Below are 13,269 nucleotides of genomic sequence, written 5' to 3' on the forward strand. Positions count from 1 at the left end.
TACCGAGTCTTGTTGCTGAGGCATGAACGCTGGCCGAATAGCAAAACTTTAACTGAAATGCATTGAAGTCAATGGGAGAGAACGAGGGATGAAAGACGAGTGCGGGTCATGATGGTGGTCATGGGGTGTTGGGTGATGAGGTCTGAGGTCGAATACCGAGTCTTGTTGCTGAGGCATGAACGCTGGCCGAATAGCAAAACTTTAACTGAAATGCATTGAAGTCAATGGGAGAGAACGAGGGATGAAAGACGAGTGCGGGTCATGATGGTGGTCATGGGGTGTTGGGTGATGAGGCCTAAGGTTGAATATCGAGTCTTGTTGCTGTGGTATGAACGCTGGCCGAGTGGGACAACTTTGACTGAAATGCATTGAAGTCAATGGGCCATTCACTCCCATGAAAAAAGATGCGCCTTACTACTATTCACATGGCTAATGCTAGGTAAAAGTTAGCATTTAATGCATTCCTATGGGATTTTAAGTGTGTTTGAACGTGAATAACGTCGCCATGGTAACATATTCTGCGCAGAAAAGTAATAGCACACCTCACACAACCAAGGACTCACTTTTGATATATAGATTGCCTGGCTGCACGCTACGGTACGACCCGCATTAATTGCCGAAAATCTACGGAAGAATAATAAATAATAACTAGAAACGAAAATTCCTGAAGAAATTTTGAGATGGGCCTATTCCGCTGACCGTGGAAGAGCCTGTGCTACTTATAAAATGGGTGGTCTGTGTACTGCTAGGCGATTGCTAAGATTTGCAAGTTAGTTGCTACGGTGCTGCTAGGTGGTTACCGAAGTGCCGCTAGGTATTGCTAGGTGGTTGCAATGTTGTTATTAGGCATTGCAAGTGTGTTGGTAGCTGGTTGCTAGGCATTGCTACGTGGTTGCTATGTTGTTGCTATGCAATTATAGGTGGTTGCTATGGTGTTGCATGGTGGTTGCTAGGTGCTGCAAGGTGTTTGCTATGGCATCAGAAGGCGTTGCTATGGCCTCAGTAGCTGGTTGCTAGGCATAACTAAATGGTTGCTATGGTGTTGCTATGCATTTTTTGGTGGTTGATATGGTGTTCCTAGGTGGTTGCTAGCTGTTGCAAGGTGGTTGCTATGGTGTCATAAGGCATTGCTATGGTCTCAGTAGCTGGTTGCTAGGCTTATCTAGATGGTTGCTATGGTGTTGCTATGCAATTCTGGGTGGTTGCTAAGGTGTTGCTAGGTGGTTGCTAGGTGCTGCAAGTGGGTTGTTATGATGTCAGAAGGCATTGCTATGGTCTCAGTAGCTGGTTGCTAGGCATGGCTAGATGGTTGCTATGGTGTTGCTATGCAATTCTAGGTGGTTGCTAAGGTGTTGCTAGGTGGTTGCTAGGTGCTGCAAGCTGGTTGCTATGATGTCAGAAGGCGTTGCTATGGTCTCAGTAGCTGGTTGCTAGGCATAGCTAGATGGTTGCTATGGTGTTGCTATGCAATTTTAGGTGGTTGCTAAGGTGTTGCTAGGTGGTTGCTATGTTGTCAGAAGGTGTTGCTATGGGCTCAGTAGCTGGTTGCTAGGCATAGCTAGATGGTTGCTATGGTGTTGCTGTGGAATTATAGGTGGTTGCTAAGCTGTTGCTAGGTGGTTGCTAGGTGCTGCAAGTGGGTTGCTATGATGTCAGATGTCATTGCTATGGTCTCAGTAGCTGGTTGCTAGGCATAGCTAGATGGTTGCTATGGTGTTGCTATGCAATTATAGATGGTTGCTAAGGTGTTGCTAGGTGGTTGCTATGTTGTCAGAAGGTGTTGCAAAGGTCTCAGTAGCTGGTTGCTAGGCATAGCTAGATGGTTGCTATGGTGTTGCTATGCAATTATAGGTGGTTGCTATGGTGTTGCATGGTGGTTGCCAGGTGCTGCAAGTGGGTTGCTATGTCAGAAGGCGTTGCTATGGTCTCAGTAGCTGGTTGCTAGGCATAGCTAGATGGTTGCTATGGTGTTGCTATGCAATTCTAGGTGGTTGCTAAGGTGTTGCTAGGTGGTTGCTAGGTGCTGCAAGTGGGTTGCTATGATGTCAGAAGGCGTTGCTATGGTCTCAGTAGCTGGTTGCTAGGCATAGCTAGATGGTTGCTATGGTGTTGCTATGCAATTCTAGGTGGTTGCTAAGGTGTTGCTAGGTGGTTGCTAGGTGCTGCAAATGGGTTGCTATGATGTCAGAAGGCGTTGCTATGGGCTCAGTAGCTGGTTGCTAGGCATAGCTAGATGGTTGCTGAGGCGTTGCTATGAAATTGTAGGTAGTTGCTAAGGTGTTGCTAGGCGGTTGCTAGGCAGTTGCTAGGTGTTTGGTGATGAGGCCTGAGGTTGAATACCAAGTCTTGTTGCTGTGGCATAAACGTTGGCCCAGTGGGAAAACTTTGACTGAAATGCATTGAAGTCAATGGGAGAGAACGAGGGATGAAAGACGAGTGCGGGTCAAGATGGTGGACTTGGGGCGTTGGGTGATGAGGCCTGAGGTTGAATACCAAGTCTTGTTGCTGTGGTATGAACGCTGGCCCAGTGGGAAAACTTTGACCAAAATGCATTGAAGTCAATGGGAGAGAACGAGGGATGAAAGACGAGTGTGGGTCAAGATGGTGGTCTTGGGGTGTTGGGTGATGAGGCCTGAGGTTGAATACCTAGTCTTGTTGGAGTGGTATGAACACTGGCCGAATAGGAAAACTTTGACTGAAATGCATTGAAGTCAATGGGAGAGAACGAGGGATGAAAGACGAGTGCGGGTCAAGATGGTGGACTTGTGGCGTTGGGTGATGAGGCCTAAGGGTGAATATGAAGTCTTGTTGCAGTGGTATGAACGCTGGACGAATGGGAAAACTTTGACTGAAATGCATTGAAGTCAATGCGAGGGAACGAGGGATGAAAGACGAGTGCGGGTCAAGTTGGTTGACTTGGGGTGTTGGGTGAATAGGCCTGAGGTTGAATACCAAGTGTTGTTGCTCTGGTATGAACGCTGGCCGAGTGGGACAACTTTGACTGAAATGCATTGAAGCCAATGGGCCATTCACTCCCATGAAAAAAGATGCGCCTTACTACTATTCACATGGCTAATGCTAGGTAAAAGTTAGCATTCAATGCATTCCTATGGGATTTTTAGTGTGTTTTAACGTGAATAACGTCGCCATGGTAACGTATTCTGCGCAGAAAAGTAATAGCACACCTCACACCATGAAGGACTCACTTTTGATATATAGATTACCTGGCTGCACGCTACGGTACGACCCGCATTAATTGCCGAAAATCACGGAAGAATAATAATAAACTAGAAACGAAAATTCCTGAAGAAATTTTGAGATGGGCCTATTCTGCTGACCGTGGCAGAGCCTGTGCTACTAATAAAATGGGTGGTCTGTGTACTGCTAGGTGATTGCTAAGATTTGCAAGTTAATTGCTACGGTGCTGCTAGGTGGTTACCGAAGTGCCGCTAGGCATTGCTAGCTGGTTGCAATGTTGTTATTAGGCATTGCAAGGGTGTTGGTAGCTGGTTGCTAGGCGTTGCTACATGGTTGCTATGGTGTTGCATGGTGGTTGCTAGGTGCTGCAAGGTGTTTGCAATGCCATCAGAAGGCCTTGCTATGGTCTCAGCAGCTGGTTGCTAGGCATAGCTAAATGGTTGCTATGGTGTTGCTATGCATTTTTTGGTGGTTGCTATGGTGTTGCTATGCAATTCTAGGTGGTTGATAAGGTGTTGCTAGGTGGTTGCTAGGTGCTGTAAGCTGGTTGCTATGATGTCAGAAGGCGTTGCTATGGTCTCAGTAGCTGGTTGCTAGGCATAGCTAGATGGTTGCTATGGTGTTGCTATGCAATTCTAGGTGGTTGCTAAGGTGTTGCTAGGTGGTTGCTAGGTGCTGCAAGTGGGTTGCAATGATGTCAGAAGGCGTTGCTAAGGTCTCAGTAGCTGGTTGCTAGGCATAGCTAGATGGTTGCTATGGTGTTGCCATGCAATTATCGGTGGTTGCTATGGTGTTGCTAGGTGGTTGCTATGGTGTGAAAAGGCGTTGCTATGGTCTCAGTAGCTGGTTGCTAGGTGGTTGCTAGGCATAGCTAGGTGGTTGCTATGGTGTTGCTATGCAATTCTAGGTGGTTGCTAAGGTGTTGCTAGGTGGTTGCTAGGTGCTGCAAGTGGGTTGCTATGATGTCAGAAGGCATTGCTATGGTCTCAGTAGCTGGTTGCTAGGCATAGCTAGATGGTTGCTATGGTGTTGCTATGCAATTCTAGGTGGTTGCTAAGGAGTTGCTAGGTGCTGCAAGTGGGTTGCTATGATGTCAGAAGGCGTTGCTATGGTCTCAGTAGCTGGTTGCTAGGCATAGCTAGATGGTTGCTATGGTGTTGCTATGCAATTATATCTGGTTGCTAAGGTGTTGCTAGATGGTTGCTAGGTGCTGCAAGTGGGTTGCTATGTTGTCAGAAGGCATTACTATGGTCTCAGTAGCTGGTTGCTAGGCATAGCTAGATGGTTGCTATGGTGTTGCTATGCAATTCTAGGTGGTTGCTAAGGTGTTGCTAGGTGCTGCAAGCGGGTTGCTATGATGTCAGAAGGCGTTGCTATGGTCTCAGTAGCTGGTTGCTAGGCATAGCTAGATGGTTGCTATGGTGTTGCTATGCAATTCTAGGTGGTTGCTAAGGTGTTGCTAGGTGGTTGCTAGGTGCTGCAAGTGGGTTGCTATGATGTCAGAAGGCGTTGCTATGGTCTCAGTAGCTGGTTGCTAGGCATATCTAGATGGTTGCTATGTTGTTGCTATGCAATTATAGATGGTTGCTAAGGTGTTGCTAGGTGGTTGCTATGTTGTCAGAAGGTGTTGCTATGGTCTCAGTAGCTGGTTGCTAGGCATAGCTAGATGGTTGCTATGGTGTTGCTATGCAATTCTAGGTGGTTGCTAAGGTGTTGCTAGGTGGTTGCTAGGTGTTGCAAGTGGGTTGCTATGATGTCAGAAGGCGTTGCTAAGGTCTCAGTAGCTGGATGCTAGGCATAGCTAGATGGTTGCTATGGTGTTGCTATGCAATTCTAGGTGGTTGCTAAGGTGTTGCTAGGTGGTTGCTAGGTGCTGCAAGTGGGTTGCTATGATGTCAGAATGCGTTGCTATGTTCTCAGTAGCTGGTTGCTAGGCATAGCTAGATGGTTGCTAAGGTGTTGCTATGAAATTGTAGGTAGTTGCTAAGGTGTTGCTAGGTGGTTGCTAGGCAGTTGCTATGTGTTTGGTGATGATGCCTGAGGTGTAATACCAAGTCTTGTTGCTGTGGCATTAACACTGGCCAAGTGGCAAAACTTTGATTGAAATGCATTGAAGTCAATGGGAGAGAACGAGGGATGAAAGACGAGTGCGGGTCAAGATGTTGGACTTGTGGTGTTGGATGATGAGGCCTAAGGTTTAATACCGAGTCTTGTTGCTGTGGTATGAACACTGGCCGAGTAGGAAAACATTGACTGAAATGCATTGAAGTCAATGGGAGAGAACGAGGGATGAAAGACGAGTGCGGGTGAAGATGGTGGTCTTAAGGTGTTTGGTGATGAGGACTAAGGTTGAATTCCTAGTCTTGTTGCTGTGGTATGAACACTGGCCGAGTAGGAAATCTTTGACTAAAATGTATTGAAGTCAATGGGAGAGAACGAGGGATGAAAGACGAGTGCGGGTCATCATGGTGGTCCTGGGGTGTTGGGTGATGAGGACTGAGGTGGAATACCTAGTCTTGTTGCTCTGGCATTAACACTGGCCCAGTGGGAAAACTTTGACTGAAATGCATTGAAGTCAATGGGAGAGAACGAGGGATGAAAGAGGAGTGCGGGTCAAGATGGTGGACTTGGGGTGTTGGGTGATGAGGCCTAAGGTTGAATATCGAGTCTTGTTGCTGTGGCATGAACACTGGCCCAGTGGGAAAACTTTGACTGGAATGCATTGAAGCCAATGGGAGAGAACGAGGGATGAAAGACGAGTGCGGGGCAAGATGTTGGACTTGGGGTGTTGGGTGATGAGGCCTAAGGTGGAATACGAAGTCTTATTGCTCTGGTATGAACGCTGGCCGAGTGGGACAACTTTGACTGAAATGCATTGAAGCCAATGGGCCATTCACTCCCATGAAAAAAGATGCGCCTTACTACTATTCACATGGCTAATGCTAGGTAAAAGTTAGCATTCAATGCATTCCTATGAGATTTTAAGTGTGTGTAAACGTTAATAACGTCGCCATGGTAAAATATTCTGCGCAGAAAAGTAATAGCACACCTCACACCATGAAGGACTCACTTTTGATATATAGCTTGCCTGGCTGCACGCTACGGTACGACCCGCATTAATTGCCGAAAATCACGGAAGAATAATAATAATAAATAACTAGAAACGAAAATTCCTGAAGAAATTTTGAGATGGGCCTATTCTGCTGACCGAGGAAGAGCCTGTGCTACTAATAAAGTGGCTGGTCTGTGCACTGCTAGGTGATTGCTATGATGTTGCTAGTTTGGTGCTATGGTGCTGCCAGGCGGTTGCTGTAGTGCCGCTAGGCATTGCTAGGTGGTTGCAATGTTGTTATTAGGCATTGCAAGGGTGTTGGTAGCTGGTTGCTAGGCGTTGCTATATGGTTGCTATGGTGTTGCATGGTGGTTGCTAGGTGCTGCAAGGTGTTTGCAATGGCATCAGAAGGCCTTGCTATGGTCTCAGCAGCTGGTTGCTAGGCATAGCTAAATGGTTGGTATGGTGTTGCTATGCATTTTTTGGTGGTTGCTATGGTGTTGCTAGGTGGTTACTAGCTGCTGAAAGGTGGTTGCTATGGCCTCAGAAGGTGTTGCTAAGGTCTAAGTAGCTGGTTGCTAGGCATACCTAGATGGTTGCTATGGTGTTGCTATGGAATTATAGGTGGTTGCTAAGGTGTTGCTAGGTGGTTGCTATGTTGTCAGAAGGTGTTGCTATGGGCTCAGTAGCTGGTTGCCAGGCATAGCTAGATGGTTGCTATGGTGTTGCTATGGAATTATTGGTGGTTGCTAAGGTGTTGCTAGGTGGTTGCTAGGTGCTGCAAGTGGGTTGCTATGATGTCAGATGGAGTTGCTATGGTCTCAGTAGCTGGTTGCTAGGCATAGCTAGATGGTTGCTATGGTGTTGCTATGCAATTCTAGGTGGTTGCTAAGGTGTTGCTAGGTGGTTGCTATGTTGTCAGAAGGTGTTGCTATGGGCTCAGTAGCTGGTTGCTAGGCATAGCTAGATGGTTGCTAAGGTGTTGCTATGAAATTGTAGGTAGTTGCTAAGGTGTTGCTAGGTGGTTGCTAGGCAGTTGCTATGTGTTTGATGGTGAGGTCTGAGGTGTAATACCAAGTCTTGTTGCTGTGGCATTAACACTGGCCAAGTGGCAAAACTTTGATTGAAATACATTGAAGTCAATGGGAGAGAACGAGGGATGAAAGACGAGTGCGGGGCAAGATGGTGGACTTGGGGTGTTGGGTGATGAGGCCTAAGGTTGAATACCGAGTGCTGTTGCTGTGGCATGAACGCTGTCCGAGTGGGACAACTTAGACTGAAATGCATTGAAGTCAATGGGAGAGAACGAGGGATGAAAGACGAGTGCGGGTCAGGATGGTGGTCTTGGGTTGTTGGGTGATGAGGCCTAAGGTTGAATATCGAGTCTTGTTGCTGTGGTATGAACGCTGGCCGAGTAGGAAAACTTTGACTGAAATGCATTGAAGTCAATGGGAGAGAACGAGGGATGAAAAATGAGTGCGGGTCAAGATGTTGGACTTGGGGTGTTGGGTGATGAGGCCTAAGGTTGAATACCGAGTCTTGTTGCTGTGGTATGAACGCTGGCCGAGTGGGACAACTTTGACTGAAATGCATTGAAGTCAATGGGCCATTCACTGCCATGAAATAAGACGATCCTTACTACTATTGACATGGTTAGTTAGGTATAGGCTAATGCTAGGTAAAAGTTAGCATTCAATGCATTCCTATGGGATTTTTAGTGTGTTTTAACATGAATAACGTCACCATGGTAACATATTCTGCGCAGAAAAGTAATAGCACACCTCACACCATGAAGGACTCACTTTTGATATATAGATTACCTGGCTGCATGCTACGGTACGACCCGCATTAATTGCCGAAAATCACGGAAGAATAATAATAATAAAGTTTTTTTTTCGTGTTTGAGAGGCGATTGCACGCAATCCGTAAGGAGTACAGAGACAAAAGATATGTCAATCCGTCCAGCTAAGCAGGCCCTACGATTTGGCACCAAAATGAGCTCCGTGCCTTTCACGGGCTCAGCGCAAATTGGCAAAATGTAGTTTACTAGGTGAAGAACAATATGGGCCTTTCATTACATGAATAGGCCCATAATAATAATAAAGTTTTTTTTTCGACTTTGAGAGGCAATTGCACGCAATCCGTAAGCAGTACGGAGACAAACGATATGTCAATCCGTGCAGCTAAGTAAGCCCTACGATTTGGCACCAAAGTGAGCTCCGTGCCTTTCACGGGCTCAGCGCAAATTGGCAAAATGTAGTTTACTAGGTGAAGAACAATATGGGCCTTTCATTACATGAATAGGCCCATAATAATAAAGTTTTTTTTCGACTTTGAGAGGGAATTGCACGCAATCCGTAAGGATTACGGAGACAATCAATATGTCAATCCGTCCAGCTAACCAAGCTCTACGATTTGGCACCAAAGTGAGCTCCGTGCCTTTCATGGGCTCAGCGCAAATTGGCAAAATGTAGTTTACTAGGTGAAGAACAATATGGGCCTTTCATTACATGAATAGGCCCATAACTAGAAACGAAAATTCCTGAAGAAATTTTGAGATGGGCCTATTCCGCTGACCGTGGAAGAGCCTGTGCTACTATTAAAATGGCTGGTCTGTGTACTGCTAGGTGATTGCTAAGATTTGCAAGTTAGTTGCTACTGTGCTGCTAGGTGGTTACCGAAGTGCCGCTAGGCATTGCTAGGTGGTTGCAATGTTGTTATTAGGCATTACAAGTGTGTTGGTAGCTGGTTGCTAGGCATTGCTACGTGGTTGCTATGTTGTTGCTATGCAATTATAGGTGGTTGCTATGGTGTTGCATGGTGGTTGCTAGGTGCTGCAAGGTGTTTGCTATGGCATCAGAAGGCATTGCTATGGTCTCAGTAGCTGGTTGCTAGGCATAACTAAATGGTTGCTATGGTGTTGCTATGCATTTTTGGGTGGTTGCTATGGTGTTCCTAGGTGGTTGCTAGCTGTTGCAAGGTGGTTGCTATGGTGTCATAAGGCATTGCTATGGTCTCAGTAGCTGGTTGCTAGGCATAGATAGATGGTTGCTATGGTGTTGCTATGCAATTCTAGGTGGTTGCTAAGGTGTTGCTAGGTGGTTGCTAGGTGCTGCAAGTGGGTTGTTATGATGTCAGAAGGCATTGCTATGGTCTCAGTAGCTGGTTGCTAGGCATAGCTAGATGGTTGCTATGGTGTTGCTATGCAATTATAGGTGGTTGCTAAGGTGTTGCTAGGTGGTTGCTAGGTGCTGCAAGTGGGTTGTTATGATGTCAGAAGGCATTGCTATGGTCTCAGTAGCTGGTTGCTAGGCATAGCTAGATGGTTGCTATGGTGTTGCTATGCAATTATAGGTGGTTGCTAAGGTGTTGCTAGGTGGTTCCTAGGTGCTGCAAGTGGGTTGCTATGATGTCAGAAGGCGTTGCTATGGTCTCAGTAGCTGGTTACTAGGCATAGCTAGATGGTTGCTATGCAATTCTAGGTGGTTGCTAAGGTGTTGCTAGGTGGTTGCTATGTTGTCAGAAGGTGTTGCTACGGTCTCAGTAGCTGGTTGCTAGGCATAGCTAGATGGTTGCTATGGTGTTGCTATGCAATTCTAGGTTGTTGCTAAGGTGTTGCTAGGTGGTTGCTAGGTGCTGCAAGTTGGTTGCTATGATGTCAGAAGGCGTTGCTATGGTCTCAGTAGCTGGTTGCTAGGCATAGCTAGATGGTTGCTATGGTGTTGCTATGAAATTCTAGGTGGTTGCTAAGGTGTTGCTAGGTGGTTGCTAGGTGCTGCAAGTGGTTTGCTATGATGTCAGAAGGCGTTGCTAAGGTCTCAGTAGCTGGTTGCTAGGCATAGCTAGATGGTTGCTATGGTGTTGCTATGCAATTCTAGGTGGTTGCTAAGGTGTTGCTAGGTGGATGCTAGGTGCTGCAAGTGGGTTGCTATGATGTCAGCTGTCGTTGCTATGGTCTCAGTAGCTGGTTGCTAGGCATAGCTAGATGGTTGCTATGGTGTTGCTATGCAATTCTAGGTGGTTGCTAAGGTGTTGCTAGGTGGATGCTAGGTGCTGCAAGTGGGTTGCTATGATGTCAGAAGTCGTTGCTATGGTCTCAGTAGCTGGTTGCTAGGCATAGCTAGATGGTTGCTATGGTGTTGCTATGCAATTCTAGGTGGTTGCTAAGGTGTTGCTAGGTGGTTGCTATGTTGTCAGAAGGTGTTGCTATGGGCTCAGTAGCTGGTTGCTAGGCATAGCTAGATGGTTGCTATGGTGTTGCTATGCAATTCTAGGTGGTTGCTAAGGTGTTGCTAGGTGGTTGCTAGGCAGTAGCTATGTGTTTGGTGATGAGGCCTGAGGTTTAATACGAAGTCTTGTAGCTGTGGCATTAACACTGGCCAAGTGGGAAAACTTTGACTGAAATGCATTAAAGTCAATGGGCGAGAACAAGGGATGAAAGACGAGTGCGGGTCAGGATGGTGGTCTGAAGGTGTTTGGTGATGAGGCCTAAGGTTGAATTCCTAGTCTTGTTGCTGTGGTATGAACACTGGCCGAGTAGGAAAACTTTGACTAAAATCTATTGAAGTCAATGGGAGAGAACGAGGGATGAAAGACGAGTGCGGGTCAGGATGGGGGTCTTAAGGTGTTGGGTGATGGTGCCTGAGGTTTAATACCGAGTCTTATTGTTGTGGCATAAACCCTGGCCGAGTAGGAAAACTTTGACTAAAATCTATTGAAGTCAATGGGAGAGAACGAGGGATGAAAGACGAGTGCGGGTCAAGATGGTGGACTTGGGGCGTTGGGTGATGAGGCCTGAGGTTGAATACCGAGTCTTGTTGCTCTGGTATGAACGCTGGCCGAGTGGGACAACTTTGACTGAAATGCATTGAAGCCAATGGGCCATTCACTCCCATGAAAAAAGATGCGCCTTACTACTATTCACATGGCTAATGCTAGGTAAAAGTTAGCATTTAATGCATTCCTATGGGATTTTAAGTGTGTTTGAACGTGAATAACGTCGCCATGGTAACATATTCTGCGCAGAAAAGTAATAGCACACCTCACACAACCAAGGACTCACTTTTGATATATAGATTGCCTGGCTGCACGCTACGGTACGACCCGCATTAATTGCCGAAAATCACGGAAGAATAATAATAAATAATAACTAGAAACGAAAATTCCTGAAGAAATTTTGAGATGGGCCTATTCCGCTGACCGTGGTAGAGCCTGTGCTACTAATAAAATGGGTGGTCTGTGCACTGCTAGGTGATTGCTATGATGTTGCTAGTTCGGTGCTATGGTGCTTCTAGGCGGTTGCTGAAGTGGCGCTAGGCATTGCTAGGTGGTTGCAATGTTGTTATTAGGCATTGCAACGGTGTTGGTAGCTGGTTGCTAGGTGTTGCTACGTGGTTGCTATGGTGTTGCTATGCAATTCTAGGTGGTTGCTAAGGTGTTGCTAGGTGGTTGCTATGTTGTCAGAAGGTGTTGCTATGGGCTCAGTAGCTGGTTGCTAGGCATAGCTAGATGGTTGCTATGGTGTTGCTATGCAATTCTAGGCGGTTGCTAAGGTGTTGCTAGGTGGTTGGTAGGTGCTGCAAGTGGATTGCTATGATGTCAGAAGGTGTTGCTAAGGTCTCAGTAGCTGGTTGCTAGGCATAGCTAGATGGTTGCTATGGTGTTGCTATGCAATTATAGGTGGTTGCTAAGGTGTTGCTAGGTGGTTGCTAGGTGCTGCAAGTTGGTTGCTATGATGTCAGAAGGCGTTGCTATGGTCTCAGTAGCTGGTTGCTAGGCATAGCTAGATGGTTGCTATGGTGTTGCTATGCAATTATAGGTGGTTGCTAAGGTGTTGCTAGGTGGTTGCTAGGTGCTGCAAGTGGGTTGCTATGATGTCAGAAGGCGTTGCTAAGGTCTCAGTAGCTGGTTGCTAGGCATAGCTAGATGGTTGCTATGGTGTTGCTATGCAATTCAAGGTGGTTGCTAAGGTGTTGCTAGGTGGTTGCTAGGTGCTTTAAGTGGGTTGCTATGATGTCAGAAGGTGTTGCTATGGTCTCAGTAGCTGGTTGCTAGGCATAGCTAGATGGTTGCTATGGTGTTGCTATGCAATTCTAGGTGGTTGCTAAGGTGTTGCTAGGTGGATGCTAGGTGCTGCAAGTGGGTTGCTATGATGTCAGCTGTCGTTGCTATGGTCTCAGTAGCTGGTTGCTAGGCATAGCTAGATGGTTGCTATGGTGTTGCTATGCAATTCTAGGTGGTTGCTAAGGTGTTGCTAGGTGGATGCTAGGTGCTGCAAGTGGGTTGCTATGATGTCAGAAGTCGTTGCTATGGTCTCAGTAGCTGGTTGCTAGGCATAGCTAGATGGTTGCTATGGTGTTGCTATGCAATTCTAGGTGGTTGCTAAGGTGTTGCTAGGTGGTTGCTATGTTGTCAGAAGGTGTTGCTATGGGCTCAGTAGCTGGTTGCTAGGCATAGCTAGATGGTTGCTATGGTGTTGCTATGCAATTCTAGGTGGTTGCTAAGGTGTTGCTAGGTGGTTGCTAGGCAGTAGCTATGTGTTTGGTGATGAGGCCTGAGGTTTAATACGAAGTCTTGTAGCTGTGGCATTAACACTGGCCAAGTGGGAAAACTTTGACTGAAATGCATTAAAGTCAATGGGCGAGAACAAGGGATGAAAGACGAGTGCGGGTCAGGATGGTGGTCTGAAGGTGTTTGGTGATGAGGCCTAAGGTTGAATTCCTAGTCTTGTTGCTGTGGTATGAACACTGGCCGAGTAGGAAAACTTTGACTAAAATCTATTGAAGTCAATGGGAGAGAACGAGGGATGAAAGACGAGTGCGGGTCAGGATGGGGGTCTTAAGGTGTTGGGTGATGGTGCCTGAGGTTTAATACCGAGTCTTATTGTTGTGGCATAAACCCTGGCCGAGTAGGAAAACTTTGACTAAAATCTATTGAAGTCAATGGGAGAGAACGAGGGATGAAAGACGAGTGCGGGTCAAGATGGTGGACTTGGGGCGTTGGGTGATGAGGCCTGAGGT

This window comes from Paramormyrops kingsleyae, chromosome 1 (genome assembly GCF_048594095.1).
Source record: "Paramormyrops kingsleyae isolate MSU_618 chromosome 1, PKINGS_0.4, whole genome shotgun sequence".
Classification (NCBI taxonomy): Eukaryota; Metazoa; Chordata; class Actinopteri; order Osteoglossiformes; family Mormyridae; genus Paramormyrops; species Paramormyrops kingsleyae.